At 53.0% G+C, this 12,254-nt stretch overlaps 1 protein-coding gene across 1 annotated transcript in view; it reads left to right on the forward strand.

Moving 5' to 3' along the window:
- The first annotated feature begins 252 nt into the window (after nucleotides 1-252).
- The window catches only part of ZMAT4 (zinc finger matrin-type 4), a 52,174-nt gene continuing 40,172 nt past the window's right edge, over nucleotides 253-12,254 (forward strand). The window contains exon 1 of the mRNA XM_084221703.1: nucleotides 253-397. The gene's annotated coding sequence lies outside the window, so the exon portion shown is untranslated. The remainder of the gene's footprint in view (nucleotides 398-12,254) is intronic.

Genomic DNA, 12,254 nt, shown 5'->3' on the forward strand with positions numbered 1-12,254 from the left:
TCCTCACAGGGCGGAATCTCTTCACACCTCCGATTCAAACCTCCCCTCTTCCCGTTCGCGGACGCTCCCCGCCCGTGTCGGTCCCGTGCCCCGCGGGGCGGCCGGAGCGGGCGGTTCCGAGCGGCGGGGCCGGGGGCTGCGGGGCGGGCGGCCCTGCGGAGCTCGGCGGAGCCAATGGCGCTGCCGGGGAGGAGCCGCGGCCCCGGCCCGGCCCCGCCCGCCGCCCCCCGCCGCACACTCGGCCTGGGCTCGGCGGAGCGGCGGGAGCTGCGGCTGCGGCGGCCCCGGAGCGCGGGGCAGCGGCGCCGGCGCCCGGCTGGAGCGGCCCCGCCGCGCCCGAGGCACCGGCCCCGGAGGCGCTGCCCGTCGGCCCCGGAGGCAGCGGCCGGACCCGAAGGTACCGGGCAGCGAGCCGCGGCTCCGCGGGGGTGGCTGCGGGGATCTGTTGATGGGAGTTGCAGGAAAGTTTGCGGCGGGAGCGGAGGCTGCGAACGGCGGTGTCGGTGCGGGCGGTGGCGGGCGGGCCGGGGCCGGCCGGGACCGACTGCCGGCGCGCTTCGGGCGATGCCGGCGCTGCTGCGGATGGAGCCGGGATGCGGGTTCGCCCCGTCAGGGAGCGGGCGGCCGTGCCCCCGGGCCACCCCGCAGCCCCGCCGGTGACCGCCGGTGACCGGCGCTCGCCCTGCCAGTGGTCCGGCCCCGCGCCAAGCCCCGGGCTGTTTTCCCGGCGGAGTTTTTAGGCGATGCTGCATCCACCTGTGCGGCGGCGGGCGGAGCAGCCAGGCCTGTGGGTGCAGGACCCGGGGGAGCAGCCCCTGTGCCGCCGCTGCGGGTGCAGCTCGGGGTGCCCCGCCGGGATGGGCTCCGCACCGGCGGCCCCGCGGCCGGCGGCGGAACGGGAGCTCCCGGGGCTCTTGGGCTGCGAGCGGGGATGGCTGCGGATGCAGGAAAACAAGGCTGTTCTCTGCGTTGTTTGGGAAGTTGGGAGAAGTTCCTAAGGCAGCAGGGCTCGGAGAGCAGAAGCTGCTGCAGGGAGGCCGCTGAGCCGGGCTGGGGCCGCCGTCCCTGGGGACCGCGCTCGGCCGGCCCGGGGGATCCGGCCGGGGGCTGCCGGGCCCCACGTGTTGCACTGGGGGTGTCCGGAGGTCAGAGCCCGGCCAAAGCTGTCCCTGGCACAGGGAGAGTGAAATGACACCTGGTGCGGGCTGTGGGAAGGGTCTGTGGAACTGCCCCCGAGCGGATTGCCAGCGGTTCGTGTTCCTCAGCGGGTGACACCGGGCTCGGGCAGTGCCCCCCGGCTCCTGGCGCTGATCCTGCTCGGGTGGCTGTCCTTGGGACGGCCACACGCTCCTCTTACCCTTCCGTGATGCTGAAGTGGCCTGAGTGTGTGGTATTTGCTGAAGAAGAAGATTTGCAGAGCATTGAGTTAAAAACCATCCGTTTGCGTTTTCTGCACAGTGAGGTTGTGCTGTTTGCACGTGCAAAACACAGCCAGGGAGGTGAGAGGTGAGCCGGGGATGCTCTTGGGCAGGAGGGGGATGCTGGACAGAGAGGCTTCAGTTTTGGCTTCCTCATCATTCCCCAGGAAAGGGATGGTGACCTGGAGCACTGCCTGACACTTACTGCACTGTGCTGTGGGGCAGGGAGTAGCGAGGACCTGATAAACAATAAGAGGTGTTTTGCTAAAGGTTCTAGACAGTGACTCATCTGCTGTAGGAAGGGACAGGAAGGAGAGGCAGCACAGGAGCTTTCTAGAGTACAAATGGGTCTTTTCCCGCTGATTTTATCAGAAGCAGGAGGATGGGAATCCTTTATTGCTCTCAGAATAGTGTAGACCTGTAGGTTAAAAACCTCCTGGTGCAAGTGTCCCTGTACCAGCACCTCCTGCATCCCTGTCCCTGGGGAGGATCCTGACATCCTGGGGTGGGACAGTTTCAAAATTTGAGGTGATTTCCAGTCCTCACAGTTGATTTTATCTGACCATTTTTATTCACTTCTGAATCTCTCTGAATAATTGATCCCAGTCTATACATTGCACCATGGTTCTGCCTGTGCCTGCCTGGCTGGGGTGTTTCAGGAGTCATTTCCTCTCCTCTGAGTTGCTCAGTCTTGACTTTTCTTCTTCATCAAGCCTTCCTCCCTCGGGCTTTTCTGCCTTCTCCTCTGGACAGCACAGAGGAGGTGCAGTGCTGCTGCCTTGCACTTTTCCAGGTGTGCTGCACCCTCAGAGGCCTCCCCAGCTATTGGCAGCATTGCTGACTGCCCCCACTTGAAAAGTGTCTGTATCAGGAGTTTTTTTACTGATATTTGCCTGGATTTGTTTTATTTGCAGAGGAATTGGTGCAGCCAGTTGGTCCTTGCTGACTGAGCACCTTGCTCACAGCTGGCTTCCCCTCTCTGGGGATTTATGGCTCCTGCACCACTTCTCCCCCTTTGCTGGGGATTTACCTGGGAATGCTGATGTCTGGGCAGTGGATTTGTAATTCCTCCCTGCAGGGAGGGAGGGAAGATCCTCAGGCCCCCCCAACAGACGGCCCTCATGCCAGTGGTTAAGGGCAGACAACAGTAGTGGGGCTTTGCTGAGAATTATTCCTTTGCAAGAAGCAACTTTTGACCAGAAGTTGGAATATTTTTAAGACCTGTGAGTCTCTAATCATGCCCTTTTCCATTCCAAGGTGTTCTTTCACAATTAGGAAGGCTCTTCAAACCATCTTGGAAATGGCTGTGGGGTCCTGGGGCTGGTCCAGGCTGGTCCAGGCACTGCTGCCCTGGGCACTTTCGGATCTGGGGTTCTCACTTTATCTGGGTTAAGCTCCCAAGGAAAGAGGTGTGACTTGAGATCCAGAACTGGTTCGAGAGATCAGAACTGGGCCAATTTCTAGGCCAGAATGGGGCTCTGGGTGTCCCAAGGGCAGATTTAGGTACAGAAACAGTTGAAGGTCAAGGTTGCCACCTCCCTTCCTTGCACAGATGCTGAACCCCGAGGGGGTGATGTCCCTGACATCTGCTGGGCAGGTAGCAGGACATATGGCAGGACACAGCTTTATTCCTCCTTTCAAAGCACGAAAAACACCCCTTGCTGAGAAGTACTGGAGCTGTGAAATGCAGATGGGGCTGCCCCCAGGAATAGCAGCAGCCTCTGGGAGAGAAAGCTTTTCTTCATGCCCTACCACCTCACCCTCTGAAGAGAGCACTCACTGTGTCTGCATCCCCCAGAGGAAGATTTAACAGCACCAGGCTTGGCTGTAACCCTCAGGCACCATGTGGATGAGCCTGGATGGAGAAATGGCTGAATGGGACAGTGCTTCCTTGCCTCTTCATTTCACTTCTCCTGGATGCCTCACTCCATGTCCCCTGCCCTCCAGGGTGTCAGGAAAGCAGTCCAGGCAGTGTGCAGGTTTGGGGCACCTCTGGGTGCCCAGGGCACAGCAGGGAATGATGCCCAAGGGCTGCCCTGCAGCAAGCTTGAGGTTTAGTTAAGGTGGATATATCTAGTTAAGGTAGGTTTAGTTAAGAAAGATATAGGAGCACCTTTGTGAGTACATTGAACAAGTTGAGAGGTGTTAAATACGTATTTTTCTGAGCTGTGTGCAAGAAAACAAAGGGTTTTCCAGGGTGGCTTGTGCCTGCTCAGCCTGGCTGCCCTGCTCTGTCCTGCAGCAAGCTTGAGAGGTTTAGTTAAGATGTATATATATAGTTGAGATAGGTTTAGTTAAGGAATATCTAGGAGCACCTTTGTGAGTACATTTAAAAAGTTGAGAGGTGTTAAATATGTATTTTTCTGAGCTGTGTGCAAGAAAACAAAGGGTTTTCCAGGGTGGCTTGTGCCTGCTCAGCTTGGCTCGTACACAAGAGCCTTTGGGTCTGTGTTTCTGGTCACCTTGCAGCAGGCACAGGCTGCTGTGGTTTCTGTTCTCCCTTTGCACCCTGTTCTGCTGACACCTGCGTTTTCCTGGGCCTGGAGGTGTGAATGCTTTACCTGCCAGCACCTCCTGCTCCTGCAGAGCAGAAGATGGCTTTTTGCAGGGAACCAGGGGGAGCCGTGCCACTCACTTCTTCCTTATTAACTAGAAAGGAATAAAGTTGCAGAGGGATCAGATTTTGAGAAAGACCCAGAGTTCCAAAATGCTCCCAGAGGACAGATCCCTAATTACTCTCTAATTGCATTAGAGTTTAATTTGTTGTTGTTTTTACTGTAATGTTCCCATTTTCCTCGACAGTTTGCTCTGTTTCATTAACTGGAAATGGCTGGAGATGAATATTTGCAATATCAAAACTTGCCTGTTGTGCAATGCTTGACAGGTTTTAGGCCTTTGTTGTGCTGTCAGGGTGACTCTGCCTGGGATTCAAACCTCAGGTGCAGCTCTCACCCAACGGCAGCATTTTGCCTACACAGGCAGGTTTGGTCCTGGGAGTTTTGGTGTCTGTCCTGCTTCCAGGAGACATGGAAAAAGCTGAGCTGAGCTGTCCCCAGAGCAGCTTACGGGCAGCTGCTCTTCAAAAGGCTTCTTTAATCCATTTCTCCTGAGCACAGCGGGGAGCTGGTCTGGAAATGAATTTAGGAAGCTTCAAAAAGGGTTTTCAGGAGCTTCATTTAGAAAGCAATAGGGGAGGAGAATATTGCTGCTCTTAATTCTGAAGCAGAAATATATTTACTTTGACTTGTTTAAGGGGAAATGGTGTACAAGGTATGGTTAAGCTTAGACCTGCTTTTTGGCAGTGCATCTTTGTTGGTGAAACAAATCCTGAAGGTGGGAGAGTATAAATAAACCTTTCCAGTTTGTGACACCCTAGAGGTGTCACTTGTCTCCTGCTTCCATCTACTTGCTTATATATCACATCCATGTTGTTTGTGTGTGTCACAGAGGGCACCTGAGCCCACTGCCTGTGAGCTGCACCCACAGCTCTCAGGAAGTGACAGGAACCATGAGGAGACCTGGGGAGCTGCGCTGTGAACTCAAAACTGCTCCTAAATTGGATCCAGCCGCTTAAAAACAGTGGGTGGACCTGGTGGCGAAGTGAGACGTTGGTATTTAAAGCTTGGAGGATGCAGCCAGAGACATGACACCCAGCAGTGAGCTGTGAAGGTGAGACATGCTCTGGTTTCAAAATTCACTGAGAAAACAGGAAAAGCTTGGAGTGCTGGATCTGCAGCACCTAGAGTGGCTTGTCAGAAACCCCCAGGAGCAGGATGGAATTGAACACCCACAGCATCTGAAACCATAAATTAGTGGGTTCAACCTGCTGCTGTGCAGGATGCTGTGCAAGCCCCTCTGTTATTTGATATACAGTGGGCAGATGTGAGCTGAGGCAGAAGCTGCTGTGGCCTGGGTGTGTGAGCAGGGGGCTCAGGCTGGCAGTTCCCTGCATCTCAGGACACTGGGGATGCCTTCCACATCTGTGCTTGCCACCTCTGAGCTTCAGTCTTGGCTGAAGCCAGAGTTTAGTTTGACTTCAAATGAAAACTAATTAATCAATTCCGTGTTTTCCATCCTACAGTGTCACTAGTGAAAGCATCAAGATGATAACTGTGGGTTCAACTGCTCATTTGGAAATACTGAGCAATTAGACAAGTTTATGACAATATTATTTCCTGCCACCAGAGATGATTCACAATACTACTAATTGGAGCAATAATTAATCTGTCTAATTTTCAAGCACGCAGCTGTAGTTCAGGGTAGTCTGGCGGGGGCAGGAGTCACACAGAGTGTGGGGACCCATTATTTTCCCTGTTTAATTATCAGAAGCCTTCAGTGCACTTTCAGCTCGTTGTGCCTTTTGAGAAGGTGCTGGGCTGCTCACACAGGCAGGGGGGGTCCCAGCAGACCCCCACATCTGGGGACAGAGGGATGTGAGGATCCTGTTCATAGTGTTCTGCTCTGACAGGGCATTGCAGAGCAGCTGGGCTGGTTTTGGCTTTGCAGAACATACAAAGAGCATTTTTGAGCCCTTTTTCCTCCTAGCCAGACCGTAAGGCTGACAGCCACGGTGCAGGATAATCTACAAACTCCACTTGGAAAACTGATGGTATATGAAACACATTAACTTGTTTTAATGCCTTTCTGTTGCTTCTGAGTACCACAGGGGGTGCCTAATAAATACTGTAGGAATTGGAGTCCCCAGACTATGCAGGGAAAGGGAGACCTTTCCAAACCTGTGAGTCAGAGCTGGTCTGTGAAAGGAGCAGCCAGTGCCCAGCTCCAGCCCTTCTGCAGTGGCAGTTTAATTTCTCACAGAAACAGAACAATTTGCATTTCTGGGGACCCTTTGGCATGTGGGGCTGGAGCACTGCAGTGGGCACTGATGAACCATTTCTCATTGCTCATCTATTGGTTAGGGACAGAACAGTGGTTTTTTTTCCAGAGGAGAAGATGAAACATGAGTTATCTGAGTGGCTTGCTGAGATGCTCCCAAGCCCAAGGAAGACAGGTCTGACATCAAACTTAAAAGTCCAGCATGCTTTTGTTTAGTGTGGCTGAGAGTGGGAGATGCTCCTGCCTCTTAGAAGAAAGCAAATGCAAACAAAAGGAGGGGTTTGTTTTTTCTTTTTTTAAATCTAAGATGGGCAAAGATAAAGAAAGTGCTGTAGAAGGATGTAAATGTTTTATGTTTTATTTAAGATAAAGATCCTTGTTTGCTGGTGCTCACAAAGCTAATTGACAGATTACATGATAAGAAGGAGTTTAATGAAATCTGCTGATAGCCTTTAGAGGATGTGGAATTTGGATGTGCAGTTTAACGAAGCCAGAGGTTCAGCTGCTCTGTGCTAACTGTGGGACTCTGGAAACATTTGCATTCCTGGTATCTTGTTTCTAAATCATTTCATTGATGACAAGAAGCTGTGCTGGAGCAGGGAGCTGTGGCTGGAGGGAGCAGAGTCCATCGCTCATCGCAGGCAGCGAGGGTTCCTGGCTGGAGTTTCTCAGCTGCCTTGGTGGCACCCAGCTCCTGTAAATCCTCACCAGGTGGCAGCTGGTGAGTCATCTCTAGCTGGCAGCACAGGGTGGGAGAGGAGCCATCCTGGGGAGGGGAGAGGAGCTCAGCCCACCTGCTGCACCAAAACTCACGGATGACCTGGAGCATCTCTGCGTTGGCTAATGCCTGCTGAGCAGGGAGCATTTAGTGCTGTCAGCAGTGACAGTGAACTGATCTGGGGTTAGTGCTGCTGAGCCTGATTGTGGTTTTGGGATGAGGTGCTTTAGCTCAGCCAGCCAGCCAAGCATGCAGCCTTTTATCAGGGATGCAGAATTAAAATAATCCCCCATCAGCGATGGACAGATTTGTTCTCTGGAGCCTTCTTCTAAGTCTGTTGCCACCTTACACGGCTTTTCCTCTTGGCTTTCTGAGCTGAAGCTGATGGGGACTGACAAGCCCTGATTATGCAAAGTACCAGAGGCAACGGGGCTGCCAGCATGGCTTGCCTCTCTTCCTGCCATTTTGTGTGTTATTGGGGAGCCACTGGAAAAAGTGGGTCCTGCTCACCCAAAAATGAGTGTGTGGTCCTGGCAGGGCAGGGCAGGGGTTTGCAGGAGCCCTGGCTGTGTGCTTGGCCTGGCTGGGCACCAGTGACCCAGCTACCAGGGTGCCCCAGCCTGGCTGTGCCCACGCTCAGCCAGTGCTGAGGTTATTTATGTGTCTTTTTTGTGAGAAGCCACCGTTTCCATGGCAATGGGGAGCATCACATGGTAGCCCTGGCTGTGGTGTGTGAGCCTCAGTTGTGTCCCCACGCCCTGACACCTGCCAGGGTCCCTGGGCAGCCCAGGGGCTGCAGCAGCCCTGCTCACCCAGAGCTGCCAAAAACCCCCCTGGTGGGGGTGGGATGGGAGCAAGAGGGATGGGGAAAGCACCAGGATGTGGGAGCAGGCACCAGGGGTTTGTGTTGGGACCCAGGACATTCCTCTGGGTGATTTGAGACCCTGGCAGGGGCTCAGAGACCTTGGCACGGAGTCACAAACACCTGTGCCTTTGATTTTAGTCCATGGAAACAATTCCCAACTTTGTGTGAGGAGTTACAAGCCACAAGGGTTTGAGTAGAATGACAGTGAATTTGTCACAGGGTGAAAAAGGAGAATTTTGGGGATTTAGAATGGGGGTTCAAGAGGCAAGAGGGAGGAGTCTGGGTGTGTCCTGTCCTTCTTCTTCTTCTTCTTGTCCTCCACCTTCTGCTGGGCTGGTGACACTTCTGGGTTGGTTTAGAGCAGACAGACTGTCTGACACAGGTGATGGGTATTGGGAAATTATTGTAAATAAAGTACAGGCAGTTCTTAGTGTAAAAAGCCAACAGCACCCCAAGGGCAGGGCCTGTGCCACAACCCAACCTGCTGGACAGATCTCAGCAGGGCAGGGAAAGAGTGGAATAAAGAGAAAATGAACAACCTTGAGAAGCAGAACCAACGAATCTCAACTTCTTCAGTCGCAGGGCTGGGAAAAAAAGACTTTCTAATACCTTGGGAGTCATCTCAACCACAGAAACCCGAGAGTTTTGGACCAGGCATCATCCCCAGGCTGGGGAGGCCTGGGCTCAGTCAAGGGGAGGTGGGAGCTGGGTCCAGGTCCCAGTTTTGGTAACCACCCTAATGCAGGTGAGTCCCTCCCCTCTGACTCCAGCAGCTCCTCTATCTCAGTGTATCCTCTGCAAAGCCTGCACAGCTCTGTTTTAATGCTTGTTTCAGGAGGTTTCTGGGCTGTCCCCTCTGCTAAGGGTTGAGCTGTGCCACCTGGCCATGCTGGAGTGAGTGACAGAGCCCTGTCCTTGAAGTGTGCTGGACACAGAGTGGGTACCCTGCAGCACAAAATCTCCCTTGAGTTCCTGCAAACTGTATTAAAACAGTCACAATATATCGATCTCTTTTTTTTTTTAATGTATTTTTATTCAAATCAGCACATGTTTGCAATTAAACCCTGCTACATGATGTAGTGTGAATAATTAGAAGAATTCATGTGCTTAATGAATGATGCTACTCCCAGAACTGCAGCGTGGCTCCCTGTAAACTTGGCAGTGGTTTTCCCTCATGTCCCCTGAGGCATTTGGGGCATGGAGGGCTTGTCTCCACTGCACACCCAGATCCGTCCTTTGCTCTCTGCTTCTATAATTTCCATTGCTTGCTTTTTGTTCCCCTTTTGTCAGAAAGTCACCAGCTGGATTTTAGTGCCACGCATTAGTTTGAGTCTCCTGCTTTGCTGCCCCATCAGGTGGGTGCTGTGGGGCAGGTGGGGGCTGCAGAGCACACCTGGGGACCTTGTCCTGCTGCTGTTCTGCCTGGAGGGTATTGCCTGTCTCCCCTGGCTTCCCTCTGCCTCAGAGCACTCCTCCTCCTCCTGATGTGTTCACCAGGCTGTTCTCTTGCTTGGTTCAGTTTATATAAATGATGGTTGGGTGAGGAGATGGGAACATCTGGCAGCTTTCCCCCTAGCCCAGAGCTCACGAGTCTTGGGAATTCAGTGAGACACCCATGGCAGTTTCCTCCCCACAGTGGCATGAAAGCTGAGAGGCTCTTTTCAAAACCACCATCCCTGTCCACCGAGAGGGCACCGTTGCTGTGTGACTGTGCTTTCCTTAGTCCTGGCAAACACAGACTCCCACGATGGTTTGGGTTAGAAAAGACCTTAAAAATCACCTTGTTCCAATTCCTCTTTGTGGGCTACCTTCCACTAGCCCAGGTTTCTTCAAGGCCCACCCAGCCTGGCCCCCTTGGGCACTTTTATCAAGAAGCCCAACAAATGAGCAACTTACCTGCTTACACTGGGGGAAATCGTGTGAGGTGAGGCACGTTTGGGGTGCTGGGGCTGAGCCTGCTCTGCACTGAGGCTGTGCCTCCCTCTTGTTGTTCTCCACAACCTCTCCTCTCTGTGCTGACACATGCAGCAGCCACGTGCAGGGTCTCTCCTGCTCCCCAGCTCGTGCCACGCACAATCTTGTTCTGATTTTCAGGGCTCCGATAAAGCGTGTCCAAATGCATCAAAGGCTCGGTGCAGAAGTGAAGCAAATTGACTCTGTGGAGGATTTAGGGAATGGAGGGAGTTGGGATAAACCCCAAACCAAACAAGGACTGCAGGGAAGGTGAAGCGTGGTAGAGATGCCAGATGTTCAGCACAGCTGGAGGGACGTGGAACATCTTTGGTTTGGCAGGAGAGTGGGAAAAACTGAAAATAGCACAGCCATCCTCTGGAGATGTGGCTCTTTGTGGGCAGGGACACACTGCCATGACCTGTGGGACACAGGATTAGCTGGGCTCTCTTATTGCCCTGCTCTGCCTCTCTGGGATTCAGAGGAACAGCAAGGAAATTCAGGTGCTGGTACAGGCTGAGGCTGCAGACCCCATGGCTGTGAATTTGGGCTCAGCACCAGCTCAGGGTGGGCTGCAGGGTCCTGTCATCACCATGGGATGGGCTCTCCTGTCCTGTCCTGCCTGTGGCTGCCAGGGACAGCCAGCAGCACAGAACTGCCCCATCCCAGCCCTTTCCTGGCTGCTGTGGCCTCCAGCACCCAGACTGTCCCAAGGCAATAAAAGCAGGAGGAGAGTTGCACTCATGGAACAGGCTCAGCCATTGTCTTGTCGTGCTGGGAAATCAGGCACTTCAAAAGGCAGTTTTGCATTTCTTCAGATGCCTCAATGTGAGTGCAGTGACAGAGTTTGCTCAAAGCACATTAATTATTAGTAAAGGCTTTTTTTCTTTTTATTGCAAGACAAATTAAACAACAGACAAAAACAGGAGGTGTTACATGAGATGTTAATCCATGGGAGAGTGGCAGCAGCAAAAGCCACAAATAATTCATAACGTGAAAATCAGGACATTTAATTTTTGGCTTGTTGTTTGCATTTGGCATTCGTGCACATGCTCAGTTGCTGCTTCTCTTGTGCTCTGGTGTGGAGATTTCAGAGGCTGTTAATTTTGGGAAAAGTGATTATAGGCCTTCAAGAGTAAATCAGATAAGAGACCACATTTTTCTTCTCTCCTCTTGACTGGAGAAAACCAAGTTGCTGACCCCTGTGTTTCCTATGGCACTCCTTGTCCTCGATGGGGCAACAGAGGAAATGAATTTGTACAGGAATTCCAGGGCACTTCACCACTCTCCTGTGTGACAGGGACACATTCAGCATGTGACCCACCTGGAGGGATTCAGCTGGTGCAAAGCATTTCCTTAGAAAGGAATTTGGCTTTGCATATCCCTCTGATGTCAGCTGCGAGTTGCTGTCCTCTAAAATTTAGTGCAGCTTAGTTAGCACCTTTCTGGACATTGCCAAAACCTGGCGTCAGTCTGATGAAATTGATTTTTCATTGAGCTGTTCCAGTCACTGAAACTGCTGGGAAGAATCACAACCATATGGCCCAGGGTGCTCCTGTGACACACTGAGCCATTCCTGGAGGGGCTGAGCTGACCTGTGCAGAGCTGATCTGGGGCAGGGAGGGGACTGCCACTGGAGGCCATAATAAACCCACTGAAGAACACAAAGGCATTGTCAATTTTGGGAGAGGCCCCTCCTGTCCCTGCCTGAGGAGGAGGACACTCGGAATTTCAGACGTGCAGACCAAGTGCTTCTGTTCAGCATGCCAGTTTCAAGTGCAGTTCTTCAATTCTCAGCAAGAAAACTCTCTGAGAGTGTTGAGGGACGTGTCCCACCCTGCTCAGCACCCCTGGCTGCCCTTGAATGTCCCTCCCAGCTGAGGACATGCTGATGGCAGGGAAACCCCTCCTTTCCATGCTGCATTTTGACAGATGGGCTGGGAGGTGAAAAATCAGCTGAGGGCTGGTCAGTCCTGCAGTAGTCAGGCATGTGTGGGCAGGGAGAGAGTCACAGTGGTATTAAGTGATTAGAAATACATAAATATTAATTGCTTATGAACTCCCTTTATCACACTTGCAGGCAGAAGAAGTTAATAAATCACTGCTTGGATTAACCCACAGGAGGGTAATGCCAAGTGTATCTGAGACAAGACAGAAATGGGAAGGGGAGCTTTTCTGGAGAGGAGGAAGCGCTGGTTTCAGGCTGGGCACCCACAGCACAGAGCTGTGTGGTTTTTCAGGGTTTCATGTCGAGCCCCTGCAGCTCTGCAGAGGGAGAAGCCATCCCCCAGCCTTGCTGTGCCCTCTCTGCACCCCCTTTGGAGGGAGCAGACGTTTGGTTCTTGCATCTTGTTCTTCCCTGGGCAGATCCCCAGGGAAATGCCAGCCCTGATCTTCCCTGGGCTCTGTGTGCAGGACCAGCCTGTGGCACTCTAAAACCTCCATGGTGGAGAGGGGCATTTGTTTC

The sequence above is a fragment of the Fringilla coelebs genome (genome assembly GCF_963513975.1).
Source record: "Fringilla coelebs genome assembly, chromosome: 26".
Classification (NCBI taxonomy): domain Eukaryota; kingdom Metazoa; phylum Chordata; class Aves; order Passeriformes; family Fringillidae; genus Fringilla; species Fringilla coelebs.